Genomic DNA, 13,254 nt, shown 5'->3' with positions numbered 1-13,254 from the left:
AGCCTGGGATCTGGGCTGCCTCTGTGGCAGACTTCCCCCAGGACCTGTCTGCCCCTGATCTAGTGCTAAGCTGTGGTGTGGATTGGGCAGAGCTGGGTCGCTCTTGCTGGGAGACGAACTGCTGCATACTCCTGAGTAAGTTGACAGTGGCCGTTGATGCCCCACCCAGACCACACCCTGGGCACTCCCAGCTATCTCTGTGTAGCTAATTGAGTCCTATCCCAGGGCCTGAGCACCTGAGATTGAGCGCTTAGTCACTACTTGTTCTTGTGGCACAGCCCCATGTGCACACTGTCCCCCAGAGCTACACCCTTCACCCGTACACACGCTGACAATGGCTTCTGTGGATCCACCCAGATCACACCCCAGGCATCCTGGTCTGTCTCTGTGCATCTAGACTGAGTCTCTGCCCAGATCTCATGCCAGGCTGTGGTGTGGAGTGAGCAGGGCCAGGGATTGCACTCCTTCAGATTGGGAAGTGTAGCAAGGTAGCAGCCACTGATGCAAGACTCTCTCTGCCCTGACTGTCACCAAGCCAGCACGTGTGTGCTCCTTGCAAGTAGAGTCTAGGTTTCTCCATCCCTTCTAACTGTCTCAGTGGATTTTCCAGTGGGCAAGAGGGCCTGTCTTCTCTACACAGGACCCCAAGACTGGGATGCCCAGATGGTGGTTTGACCTGCTCACTCCCCAGGGCAAGGATCTGCTCGTGCAGACTTTCTTCTCCTTACAGATCCCTCCCCGGTGTGCAGGTCCCAGCTCGATGCCTTTTTTTCCCATCCTACCAGGTTATGTGGAGATCTTTCTTGCAGCTTTGTTTGTGTAGGACTTTTTCTGCCAATCTCAAGTTAGTTTTCCGTGAGAATTGCTCCACATGTAAATGTATTTTTGATGTGTTTGTTGAGGGAGGTGAGTTCTATGTCCTCCTACTGCCCCATCTTAATCCTCCCCAAGACTCCACCCTTAAAGGGCACACACAAAATATCACACACTCAGGGACTCAGGAAAGAAGCAGTAATTTGAAAGGAACCTGAGTCAGACTCACCTGCTGATTTTGGAGAATCTGCTGGAGAAGTAGGAGGCAAAAGGAACTCACTCTTGGGACATAGACGTGGGCAGCACCCATTTTTGTGAGCTATTTCTACCACATGGACACTGGTGCTAGCCTGCACCATTTGGAATCCTACCTCTAGCTTATTAGCCTCAGGACCCAGCCCCACCCCCACCAACCAGCCTGTTGGCACCAGTATTGAGATGCTGTAGACCAAGCAAGTAGCTGAGCAGGCACACAGCCCCATCCACCAGCAGGCAGGCTTCCTTAAGGCTCCCTGAGCACACAGCTGCCCCTAGACATGGCCTTGTCCACCAGAGGACCCAGGACCAGCCTCACATACCAGTGGGCAGACACTAGACTCAGGCTCTTCAGGACCCTGAAGTCAGAGACCCTGGGACCCATCTCAGACCACCAGTGGGCAGGTACCAGCCCCAGGACCCACCAGGCCCCAGCCCCAACAACCAGCAGGCAGACATCTGCTCAGAAATACCTTGGACTCCTCAGCCAGCCATACTGGAATCCAACCCCACTCACCAGCAGGCCAGCATCAGCTTTGCACACCCTAGAACACACAGCCAGTAATGTCAGGAACTGGGTCCACCCACCAGCAGGTTAACACTGAATTCAGGAACCCCAGTCCCACAACCACCCACCCCAGAACCTGGCTCTGCCCAGCAGTAAGCTTGCACTAGCCCCGGGACCCCCCAGGGTTCTGCAGGCAACAGCCTCATAACCCAGCCCTGCCAACCAGTGGCCGTCAGCCTCTCCACAAGGCAGCACTTGCCAACAACAGTACTGCGGCCTAGCCACGCCTACAAGATTACCCACAGTAGTCAGGGTGCTACAATAGAAGGACAAAGGCATCCCCCATAGGGGGCAACCCTAGAGTGTATAGCACTAATGACCAGAGGGGAATGTGGTGCTGGGACCCATAGGACGTCTAAAAAAGGCCACGTCTCCAAAGTCAGGAAACATCACCAACCTACTAGATACACAAATAAAAACAGCAAATTAGGCAAAATGAGGTAACAGAGTAACATGTTCCAATCTAAGGAACAAGATAAAAACCCAGAAGAACTACATGAAGTGGAGATAGGCCATCTACCGAAGAAAGAGTTCAGTGTAATGATCATAAAAATGATCAAAGAACTCAGGAGAAGAATGGATGGACACAGGGAGAAGTTTTTTTTTTTTTAATAAATTTATTTATTCATTTTTGGCTGCATTGGGTCTTCGTTGCTGTATGTGGGCTTTCTCTAGTTGTGGCGAGAGGGGCTACTCTTTGTTGCAGTGCGTGGGCTTCTCATTGCAGTGGCTTCTCTTGTTGTGGAGCACAGGCTCTAGGTGCGCGGGCTTCAGTGGTTGTGACACGTGGGTTCAGTAGTTGTGGCTCACAGGCTCTAGAGCGCAGGCTCAGTAGTTGTGGTGCATGGGCTTAGTTGCTCTGCAGCATGTGGGATCTTCCCAGACCAGGGCTCAAACCTGTGTCCCCTGCATTGGCAGCCGGATTCTTAACCACTGCACCACCAGGAAAGCCCCACAGTGAGAAGTTTAACAAGGATTTAGAAGATATAAAGAAGAACCAAACAGAGATGAAGGATACAATAGCTGAAATGAGAAATACACTAGAAGGAATCAACAGTAGATTAAGTGATACAGAGGAATGAACCTGCGAGCAGGAAGTCAGAGTAGTGAAATCACTGATACCGAACAGGAAAAAGAATAAAAGTAAATGAGGACTGTTTAAGAGACTTTTGGGACATGATCAATCATACTAACATTTCCATTATAGGGGTTGCAGAAGGAGAAGAGAGAGAAAGGGGCAGAGAGCATATTGAAGATATAATATCTGAAAACTATGCTAACCTGGGAAAGTAAACAGACATCCTGGTCCAGGAAGCACAGAGTCCCAAACAGGATCAACCTGAAGAGGAATGCACCAAGACACACTGTAATTAAAATGGGAAAAATTAGGGCTTCCCTGGTAGCGCAGTGGTTAAGAATCCGCCTGCCATGCTCACTTCAGCAGCACATATACTAAAATTGGAACGATACAGAGAAGATTAGCATGGCCCCTGCGCGAGGATGACACGCAAATTCATGAAGCGTTCCATATTTTTGCTTGTTTTATGTATTCCAGCTAGCAATACAAAAAATAAATTTTAATAAACTATGCTAAAAAAAAAAAAAGAATCCGCCTGCCAATGCAGGGGACATGGGTTCGAGCCCTGGTCGGGGAAGATCCCACATGCTGCGGAGCAACGAAGCCCATGCACCACAACTACTGAGCCTATGCTCTAGAGCCCACGAGCCACAACTACTGAAGCCTGCGTGCCTAGAGCCTGTGCTCTGCAACAAGAGAAGCCACAGCAATGAGAAGCCCGTGCACCGCAATGAAGAGTAGCCCCTGCTCGCCGCAACTAGACAAAGCCCGCACACAGACAAAAATAAAAATAAATAAATAAATAAATAAATGAGGATCAGGGTCAACTAAGGGCCGGTGCCATTGTACTAGGGAAGTCATTCCTTAAAATCCATCTTACTGGTGAGTGGAGTCTAAAACTGGAGGTAGAGCCCCAGTTTTCACAGTTGGCCACTACAGTGTCCTTGCCACAGAAAACTTGGCTTTTAATGTCTCATTGCCCCCTCTGCAGACTGTTTGGTTATGCCAACAGCAGTCCTGAGCAGGTGCCTGTGGGAGGGGCATGTGGCTACGAGCAAAGCACCTGGCTTTTAGGACTCAACTTCCAGGTAGCAACCCCCAGGGCTCAGGTCCAGCCACTCACAGGAGTCATGGCCAAAGCCTGTGCGCATATGTCAGAAAGTGCCATCCTGCCCCCCGAAGCATCCCACTCACCTGGTGCATTTCTTAGCCTCTACCAATAATAGAAAATGCTCATAAACTTCGAGGCTGTGCACTAAGAATATCCCATCATCATCTGCATGCAGAAGTTTTACTCAGATGTTGTACCTGACTCTAAGGACACAATCACAGAGGCCTACGCTAAAGGGCATTCTGAAAACAATTGGTATGCCCTCTGCAAAACTGTCAGTATTGGGGACTTCCCTGGCGGTCCAGTGGTTAAGACTCTGTGCTTCCATTGCAGGGGGCGTGGGTTCGATCCCTGGTTGGGGAACTAAGATCCTACATGCCTCGGGGCACGGCCAAAAAAAAATTATAAAAAAAAAAAACCTGTCAGTATCACTGAAGACAAAGGAGTGGCAAACCATCTAGTTTAATTTTTTTAACTTTATTTTATTTTTTAATCTACAGAAGTTATTTTTTTAATTGAAGTATAGTTGATTTACAATGTTGTGTCAATCTCTGCTGTACAGCAAAATGACTCAGTTATACACATATAGGCGTTCTTTTTTATATTCTTTTCCATTGTGGTTGAGGTTAGTAGATGCAAACTATTACATTTAGGATGGATAAACAACAAGGTCCTACTGTATAGCACAGGGAACTACAGTCAATACCCTGTGATAAACCAGAATGCAAACAATCTAGTTTTTAAAAACTAAAGAGTCAAGACAACTAAATGCAATATTTATACCATGACTGGATCTTAGATTTATAAACACAGAAAAGACATTATTGTATCCCTGGGGGACGGGGGGAATCTGTAAATGGACCGTCTATTAAATGGACTGTCTAGTGTTAATTTTTTGTGTGTGATAGATTTATTGTGTTAGAAAGGAGAATAACCTTGATGTTAGGTGATCCAAGATCAAGTTGCTGACAGATTCTGTGTCTCTGGAGCATCCTCTTACTGGTTTTTGGACAGCCACCTTCGAGCAGTATATTTACATGGCTGGGATTTCAAGGGATGAATTTTTGTGGGGGAAACAACATTCAGTCTAAAACATAGCCCACTGATTAGTAAACTTATTTACATCTTCAAAGACTCTTTTCTCTGTGCTTCCATTGCAAGGGGTGCGGGTTCGATCCCTCGTTGAGGAGCTAAGAGCCCACACGCCATGCGGCAAGGCCAAAAAATAAAAACAAAGACTCTTTGCCATGTAGTGTAATATAACGAAGGTGTTAACCCCAGGGAGTGGAGATCTGCCTACCTCAATATGAGACCAGTGGATTTCTTGCAATGAAAATTTATTTTTTAAATTGTTACAGTCATGAAACTATTACCAAGGATTACTTCTTGGGATGGTTTCATAGAAAGAAAAAAAACCAGCACTTGCAAATTGATAGTTCTGCTTTGTTATGTTTTATTTCTTATATAAAGTGTGGATTATATATTAGGAATACTACAGCAAGAAAGGGACTTTCTCGTCACTGTTGGGTCATCAAAGTTCTTCAAGACATAAGTAGTTGGTAGGGGTCAGGCCTCTTGCCAACACTGAATGCCAGGACCCTGTGGGCACATCTTCTACTTCGAACTGAACTCCAAGAGAAGAGAGAAATAGTGGTAGAGTGCTGTTCACTAAAATTCTATCTGTGGTCCTACAGTGTATAAAGTGTAAAGGTTTTCCGGGCATATTTTGTATGACTAAGATATTTGCATCATGGGCTCAATGTAGAAACAATCCATGAGAACCTACTATATAGCACAGGGAACTCTACTCAATACTCTGTAATGGCCTATATGGGAAAAGAATCTAAAAAAGAGTGGATATATGTATACGTATAACTGATTCACTTTGCTGTACAGCAGAAACTAACACAGCATTGTAAATCAACTCTACTCCAATAAAAATTAATTTAAAAAAAGAAACAATCCATGAGCAAGTTCTAAGTCCAGTTTAGATGAGGGCATTTTTCGTTTGTTTTTTGTTTTTGTTTGTTTTTTGAATTAAGATTTTTTTTAAATTGAAGTGTAGTTGATTTACAATGTTGTGTTAATTGCAGGTGTACAGAGAAGTGATTCAGTTATACATATATATTTTTCTTCTTTTTCAGATTCTTTTCCCTTATAGGTTATTACAAAATTTCGAGTATAGTTCCCTGTGATATACAGTAGGACCTTGCTGTTTATGTAGTTTATATATAGTCGTGTGTATATATCAATCCCAACCTCCTTATATATCCCTCCTCCCCGCTTTCCCATTGGCTAACCACTACTATCACTGTAGTAGTGATGGTGATAGTGTTCCCTGAAGTTTTATTTTCTGTGCTCACAATCTGGACCAGTGGCTCCATAACTGCCACCCTGTACAGGCACAAACAACGAGTCCAACACGTTCACAGGAATAATGTGTCTCCCAGATCCTCTGCTGAGTCCAGAGCCACCCAAAGCATTCTTGTTCTTGTGAGCACCTTTGTATCTTTTCACACCCTTTCCTCCCTCTTTCCCATTTCTTACGTTCTTTTTCATAATTCCAGTTGATGGTTCATGAAAACTGCTGCCCTAATTTCTGTGTGTTTTCCAACTGTCAGCCCCTTTCTGCTCATGACCCGTGACTCCACTATACCCACGCTCTGCTTTGTATGGATAACAAATACAAAATCTGCTACTCTTTATCAGAAATATGTACATTGTTAGTTTTGGCACAATAATCAGTTGTCTATTCACTTATCACCTGAGAACGTCGATTCAGAAACTTATGGAGAAATCAAAAGTCTTTCTTCAGTACCTGCTAGTGGGTATTGGGCTTTTCAGTGGGTTGAATGTGGCACCTACATTGCTACAGTATTAAGCAATTAAGGTGAATTAAGCCTCCACCTGATACACAGGATCCTGTAGATAGTAAACTTAATCAAATGTTGCTTGAGGCAAATGAATAGATCTGGTCCTACCTCCTGTCAAAAAAAAAGCATGGCTGACCAACTGGTGTACATATGGGAAAATTTGCCAGTAGTGAATACGGTGAAGAAATGAGTGGTAGATATTGTTGGAAGACAATTAGTTATGGATTTCTCATGTATGTGTCTGTCTTATGGACAGTTTTTGTTTTGGACTGTGTTTTCATGAATGTTTGCATAAGAAAGAGCTTTGGGGAAAAAAGAGACAGTGTCACCCTCTGGGACGGTGGATAGGTTTGTTTGCTGTACAGTTAAATAAGGATGTTTCCCTTTGGGGCAAATGGTAGGTCAGGTTCCCTTTAAAAGATTGGGTTTTTCTACACGGAGTTCCTCAGCTGCGATTCAATCCCATTACATGTGCTATATCCACCAGGGCCTCGCCATATCATCCTGATTGGAATTAGGGAGGCGAGTGGAACTGATGAAGTCAGGATGTTCTTGAGACTGCTGTGCCGTTAATAATAAAGTCTCTGCGGTTTTTTCTGTTGTTGTTGTTTTTTAATAGACTTTGTTTTTTAGTGCAGACTTAGGTTAAGAGCAAAATTGAGTGGAAGGTACTGAGATTTCCCCTGTAATTCCTGCCCCCACATACACACAGCCTCCACAACTATCCAAATCCCACACCGGAGTGGTGCATTTATTAAAACTGCAGAACCTACATTGACACAAAATTATCACTCAAAGTCCATAGTTTACATTATTGTTCACTCTTAGTGTATATTCTATCAGTTTTGATGTGTAATGACATATACCCATCATTACAGTATAATACAGAGTAGGTTCACTGCCCTAAAAATCCTCTGTGATCCACCTATTCATCCTTCCTTCTCCCTAACTGTTAGCAACCACTGATCTTTTTACTGTCTCCACAGTGTTGCCTATTCCAGAACGTCATACAGTTGGAATCATACAGTATGTAGCCTTATAGATTGGCTTCTTTCACTTAATAATATACATCTAAGGTTTTTACCTGTGTTTTCTTGGCTTGATAGCGCACTTCTTTTTAGCACTGAATAATATTCCATTGTCTGGATGTACCACAATTTCTTTAACCATTCACTTACTGAAGCACATCTTGGATGCTTCCAAGTTTCAGTAACTACACATAAAGCTGCTATAAACATTTGTGTTCAGGTTTTTGCATGGACATAAGTTTTCAACTAATTTGTGTAAATACCAAGGAATGTGATCATATGATAAGCGTACATTTAATGTTATAAGAAAATGCCAAACTGTCTTCCAAAATGGCTCTATCTACCATTTTGTGTTCCCACAGCAGTAAATGAGAGTATCTGTTGCTCAGCATGCTTCCCAGCATTTGGTGTTGTCATTGTTCTGGATTTTGGTCATTCCACTGGATGTGTAGTGGCATCTCATTGTTGTTTTGTTTTGCAACTCTCTCATGATACATGATGTTAATCTTATTTTCATATGCTTATGAAAATATCTGTATATCTTTTTTGGTGAAGTTTTTGTTCCTGTCTTTTTCGCATTTTCAAATCAGCTTGTTTGTTTCATTATTGTTGAGTTTTAACAGTTCTTTGTGTATTTTGAGTAGCAGTCCTTATTAGAATTCTGTTTTACAAGTATTTTCTACGGGTCTGTGGCTTGTCTTCTTATTCTCTTGGCGTGTTTTGGAGAGCAGAAGTTTTTAATTTTGGTGAAGTCTAAATTATTCATTATTAACTGCATGGATTGTGCCTTTGGTGTTATATCTAAAAAGACATTGTGGGGATTTCCCTGGTGGTCCAGTGGGTAAGACTTCACGCTCCCAGTGCAGGGGGCCTGGGTTCGATCCCTGGTCAGGGAACATGATCCCACACACCACAACTAAAGATTCTGCATGCCGAAAATAAGACCGGTGCAGCCAAATAAATACATCAAATAAATATTAAAAAAAAAAAGACATGGTGAAACCAAAGGTCATCTAGATTTTTTCCTATGTTATCGTCTAGGAATTTTATAGTTATGCACTTTACATTTACATCTATAATCCATTCTGTGTTGAATTTTGTGAAAGGAATAAGGTCTATATCTAGATTCTTTTCTTTTCTTTTTTTAATGTGGATGTCCAATTGTTACAGCACCATTTGTTGAAAAGACTGCCTTTTCTCTATCGTATTGCCTTTGCTTCTTTGTCAAGATCAGTTGACTCTATTTGTGTAGGTCCATTCCTGGACTCTCATTATGTTCCTCTGATCTATTTGTCTATACTTTTGCCAATAGCACAATGTCTTGATTACTGTATATTTGTAGTAAGCCTTGAAGTTGAGTAGTGTCAGTCTTCTGACTTCGTTCATCTCCTTCAATGTGTTTTTGGCTATTATGGGTCTTCCGACTCTCCAATTAAACTTTAGAATCAGTTTGTTGATATCCACAGAATAACTTGCTGGCATTTTGATTTGGAATGCATTTAATCTATAAGTCAAGTTGGGAGAAGCTGTCACCTTGAAAATACTGAGTCTTTCTCTCCATGAACATGGAATATCTCTCCATTTATTTAGTTATTTGATTCCCCTTATCAGAGTTATGTAGATTTCCTCATCTAGATCTTATACATATCATGTTAGATTTATACCCAAGTATATCTTTTTTTTAGGTGCTAGTGTAAATGTTATTGAGCTTTCAATTTCAAATTACTGTTTATTACTGACTTATAGGAAAGCGATTGAGTTTTGTATATTAACTATCTTAGTCAGTTTGGGCTGCCATAACAAAGTACCACAGAAAGGGTTGTTTATAAACAGAAGACATTTCTCATAGTTCTAGAAGTTAAGAAGACCAAGATCAAGGTGCTGTCTGATTTGGTGTCTGGTGGGAGCCCTCTTCCTGGTTGCAGCTGGCTGTCTTCTTGTATCCTCCTATGGCAAAGAGTAAGAGAGCTCTCTGAAGTTTCTTTTATAAGGGCAGTAATCTCATTCATGAGGGCTCCACCCTCACAACCTAATTACCTCCCAAAGGGCCCACCACCACATACCATCACATTGTGGGTTAGAATTTTAACATGTGAATGGAGCAGGGGATACAAACATTCAGTCCTTTGGATAATATTAACCATGTATCCTTCAATCTTGCTATAATCACTTATTAGTTCCATAAGTTGTTGTTGATTCTCTTCAAGTTTCTATATAGATGTCATCTGTGAACCATGACAGTTCTATATCTTCCTTCCCAGCAAACAAAAGTCCAGGACCAGAGAGATTCACAGGGGAACTCTAGCAAACATATAAAGAAGAACAAATGCCTATCTTTCTCAAACTATTCCCAAAACTTGAACAGAAAGGAACACCCTCAAATTCATTACACAAGGTCACCATTACCCTGTCTGATACAAAAACCAAAGAAAGACACTACAAAAAAAGAAAATTAAGGGCCAGTATCTTTGCTGAATATAGCTGCAAAAATCCTCAACAAAATGTTACCAAACTGAATCCAACAATATATACAAACGATCATACACAATGATCAAGCTGGACTTTTCCAGGGACACAAGAACAGTTCAACATTCACAAATCAACCAATGAAATATACCACATTAACAAAAAGATAATAAAAGTCACATGACAGTCTCAATAAATGAAGCAAAAGTATTTGACGAAATTCAACATACATTCATGATCAACACGTTCATCAAAGTGGGTATACAGGGAACATACCTTAACATAATAAAGGCCATTTATGACAAACACACAACCAACATCATACTCAAGATGAAAAGCTGAAAGCCTTCACACTAAATTCAGGAACAAGACAAAGATGCCCACTCGTGCCACCTCTACTTAACATAGTATTGGAAGTCCTAGCCATAGCAGTCAGACAAGAAAAACAAAAACTATCCAAATTAGAAGGGAAAAGATAAAACTGGCACTATTTGCAGATGACATGATACTATATATAGAAAACCCTAAGGTCTCCACCCAAAAACTTATTAGAACTGATAAATGAATTCAAAAATGTTGCAAGATACAAGGCTAATATGCAGAAATCTGTTGCATTTTTATACAGTCCTAATGAAATATCACAAATATAAAGTAAAAAAAAATCCCGTTTAAAATCAAATCAAAAAGAATAAAATACCTAGGAAAAAACTTAAGAAGGTGAAAGACCAGTACTCTGAGAACTCTAAAATGCTTATGAAGGAAATTAAATATGATATGAAGAAAGGGAAAGATATCTCATGTTCTTGAATTGAAAAAATTAATATTGTTAAAATGCACATACTACCCAAAGCAATCTACAGATGTAATGCAATCCCTATCAAAATACCTATGATATTTTTCACAGAACTAGAATGAAGAATCCTAAAATTCATATGGAGTCACACAAGACCCCAAATTGCAAAAACAATCTTGAGGAAAAAGAACAAGGCTGGAGGTATCACCCTCCCAGGCTTCAGACCATACTACAAATCTATAGTCATCAAAACAGTATGGTACTGGCACAAAAACAGACACATAGATCGATAGAACAGAATAGAGAGCCCAGAAATACACCCACGCACTTATGGTCACTTAATCTATTACAAAGGAATCAAGAATACATAATGGAGAAAAGATAGTCACTTCAACAAGTGGTGCTGGGAAAACTGGATAGTTACATGGAAAACAATGAGATTAGAACATTCCCTCACACCATATACAAAAATAAACTCAAAATGTATTAAAGACCTAAATGTAAGACCTAAAACCATAATGCAGCCATATGGAAAACAGTATGGAGGCTCTTCAAAAAACTAAAAATAAAACTATCATGTGATCCAGCAATTCCACTCCTGGGTGTATATCCAAAAGAAAAAAAAAACCCCACTACTTGAAAAAATACATGCACCCCAATGTTCATAGCAACACTGTTTACAATAGCCAAGACATGGATACAACCCAAGTACCCATCAACAGAAGACTGGACTCAGAAGATGTGGAATATATATAAACAATGGAATATTAGCCATAAAAAAAGAATGAAATTCTGCCATTTGCAGCAACATGGATGGATCTAGAGAATATTATGCTTAGTGAAATAAGTCAGAGAAAGACAAATACTGTATTATCATTATCACTTATATGTGGAATCTAAAAAATAGTATAAATGACTGTATATGCACAACAGAAACAGGCTCACACGTATAGAAAACAAACTTGTGATTACCAAAGGGGAGAAGGAAGGGAGGAGGGACAAAATAGGGGCATGGGATTAAGGGATACAAACTACTACGTATAAAATAGATAAGTAATGAGAATATACTATATAGCACTGGGAATTATAGCCATTATCTTGTAATAACCTAAAATGGAGTATAATCAACAAAAATACTTATTCACTATGCTGTACACCTGGAACAAATATAATACTGTAAATCAACTATACTTCAATTAAAAAGAATGGACGTCAGAGATGATTATTATGACAATGATAATAAACAGAAGAATTGGAGATGCTTTTTTTTTATTTTTTTTTATTTTTGGCTGTGTCGGGTCTACGTTTCTGTACGAGGGCTTTCTCCAGTTGCGGCAAGCGGAAGCCACTCTTCATCGCGGTGCGCGGGCCTCTTACTGTCGCCGCCTCTCCGTTGCGGAGCACAGGCTCCAGACGCGCAGGCTCAGTAGTTGTGGCTCACGGGCTTAGTTGCCCCGCGGCATGTGGGATCTTCCCAGACCAGGGCTCGAACCTGTGTGCCCTGCATTGGCAGGCAGAGTCTTAACCACTGCGCCACCAGGGAAGCCCTGGAGATGCTTTTAAGGTAAAATAAATATTGTGTTCCCTAAATCCCAGTACTAGATTTGTGGGGTATCAAAAGGCCTCCTAGTTCCAACTTAATAGATTTCAGTTCACCATTTTGTATTGTCCCACTTCTTTCATTGAACTAAAGATATAAAAGGACTCTCATTCTTCTTACCTATAGAGCATTTGCTTTGTACTTCTTATAGTCCTGGGTACATTTTGATGTTTCAAACTCAAAAACAATCTTTAATTCATATATCTTTAAAATTTTTCACTGTAGTTACACAGGGAAACGTAGATTAAATCTATAAAGTGGGTTAAAAGATGTGGAAGAAAAATATAATGGTAAGGAAAATTTTCTAAAAAAAGAAAGTTTACTAGAGTTAAAAAGAATCATATAATGCTATACTCACAAACTGAGATTTTTATAGCCTTTGAAAAACTGCTCTTCTAGTAAAATTATTTAATTATATTTATTGCCTGATGCATTGTCATGAAACTAGTGTAAAAATATCTTAGGCAATTTATCTAAACAGTATTTCAGAAGCACTTTTTTTTTAAAATTAATTAATTAATTAATTTTATTTTTGGCTGTGTTGGGTCTTCGTTTCTGTGCGAGGGCCTTCTCTAGTTGAGTCAAGCGGGGGCCACTCTTCACCGCGGTGCGCGGGCCTCTCACTATCGCGGCCTCTCTTGTTGCAGAGCACAGGCTCCAGACGCGCAG

At 41.0% G+C, this 13,254-nt stretch overlaps 1 pseudogene across 1 annotated transcript in view; it reads left to right on the top strand.

The window, feature by feature from the left end:
- The window catches only part of LOC309648279 (vomeronasal type-1 receptor 4-like), a 103,356-nt pseudogene extending 90,818 nt beyond the window's left edge, over positions 1-12,538 (top strand). Inside the window, exon 2 of the transcript XR_014268678.1 lies at positions 12,244-12,538. The product of XR_014268678.1 is annotated as a vomeronasal type-1 receptor 4-like (transcript). The remainder of the gene's footprint in view (positions 1-12,243) is intronic.
- The last annotated feature ends 716 nt before the right edge of the window (positions 12,539-13,254 follow it).

This window comes from Balaenoptera physalus (assembly GCF_965194825.1).
Source record: "Balaenoptera physalus genome assembly, chromosome: 19".
Classification (NCBI taxonomy): Eukaryota; Metazoa; Chordata; class Mammalia; order Artiodactyla; family Balaenopteridae; genus Balaenoptera; species Balaenoptera physalus.
This window is presented reverse-complemented; position numbering and strand designations above follow the sequence as displayed.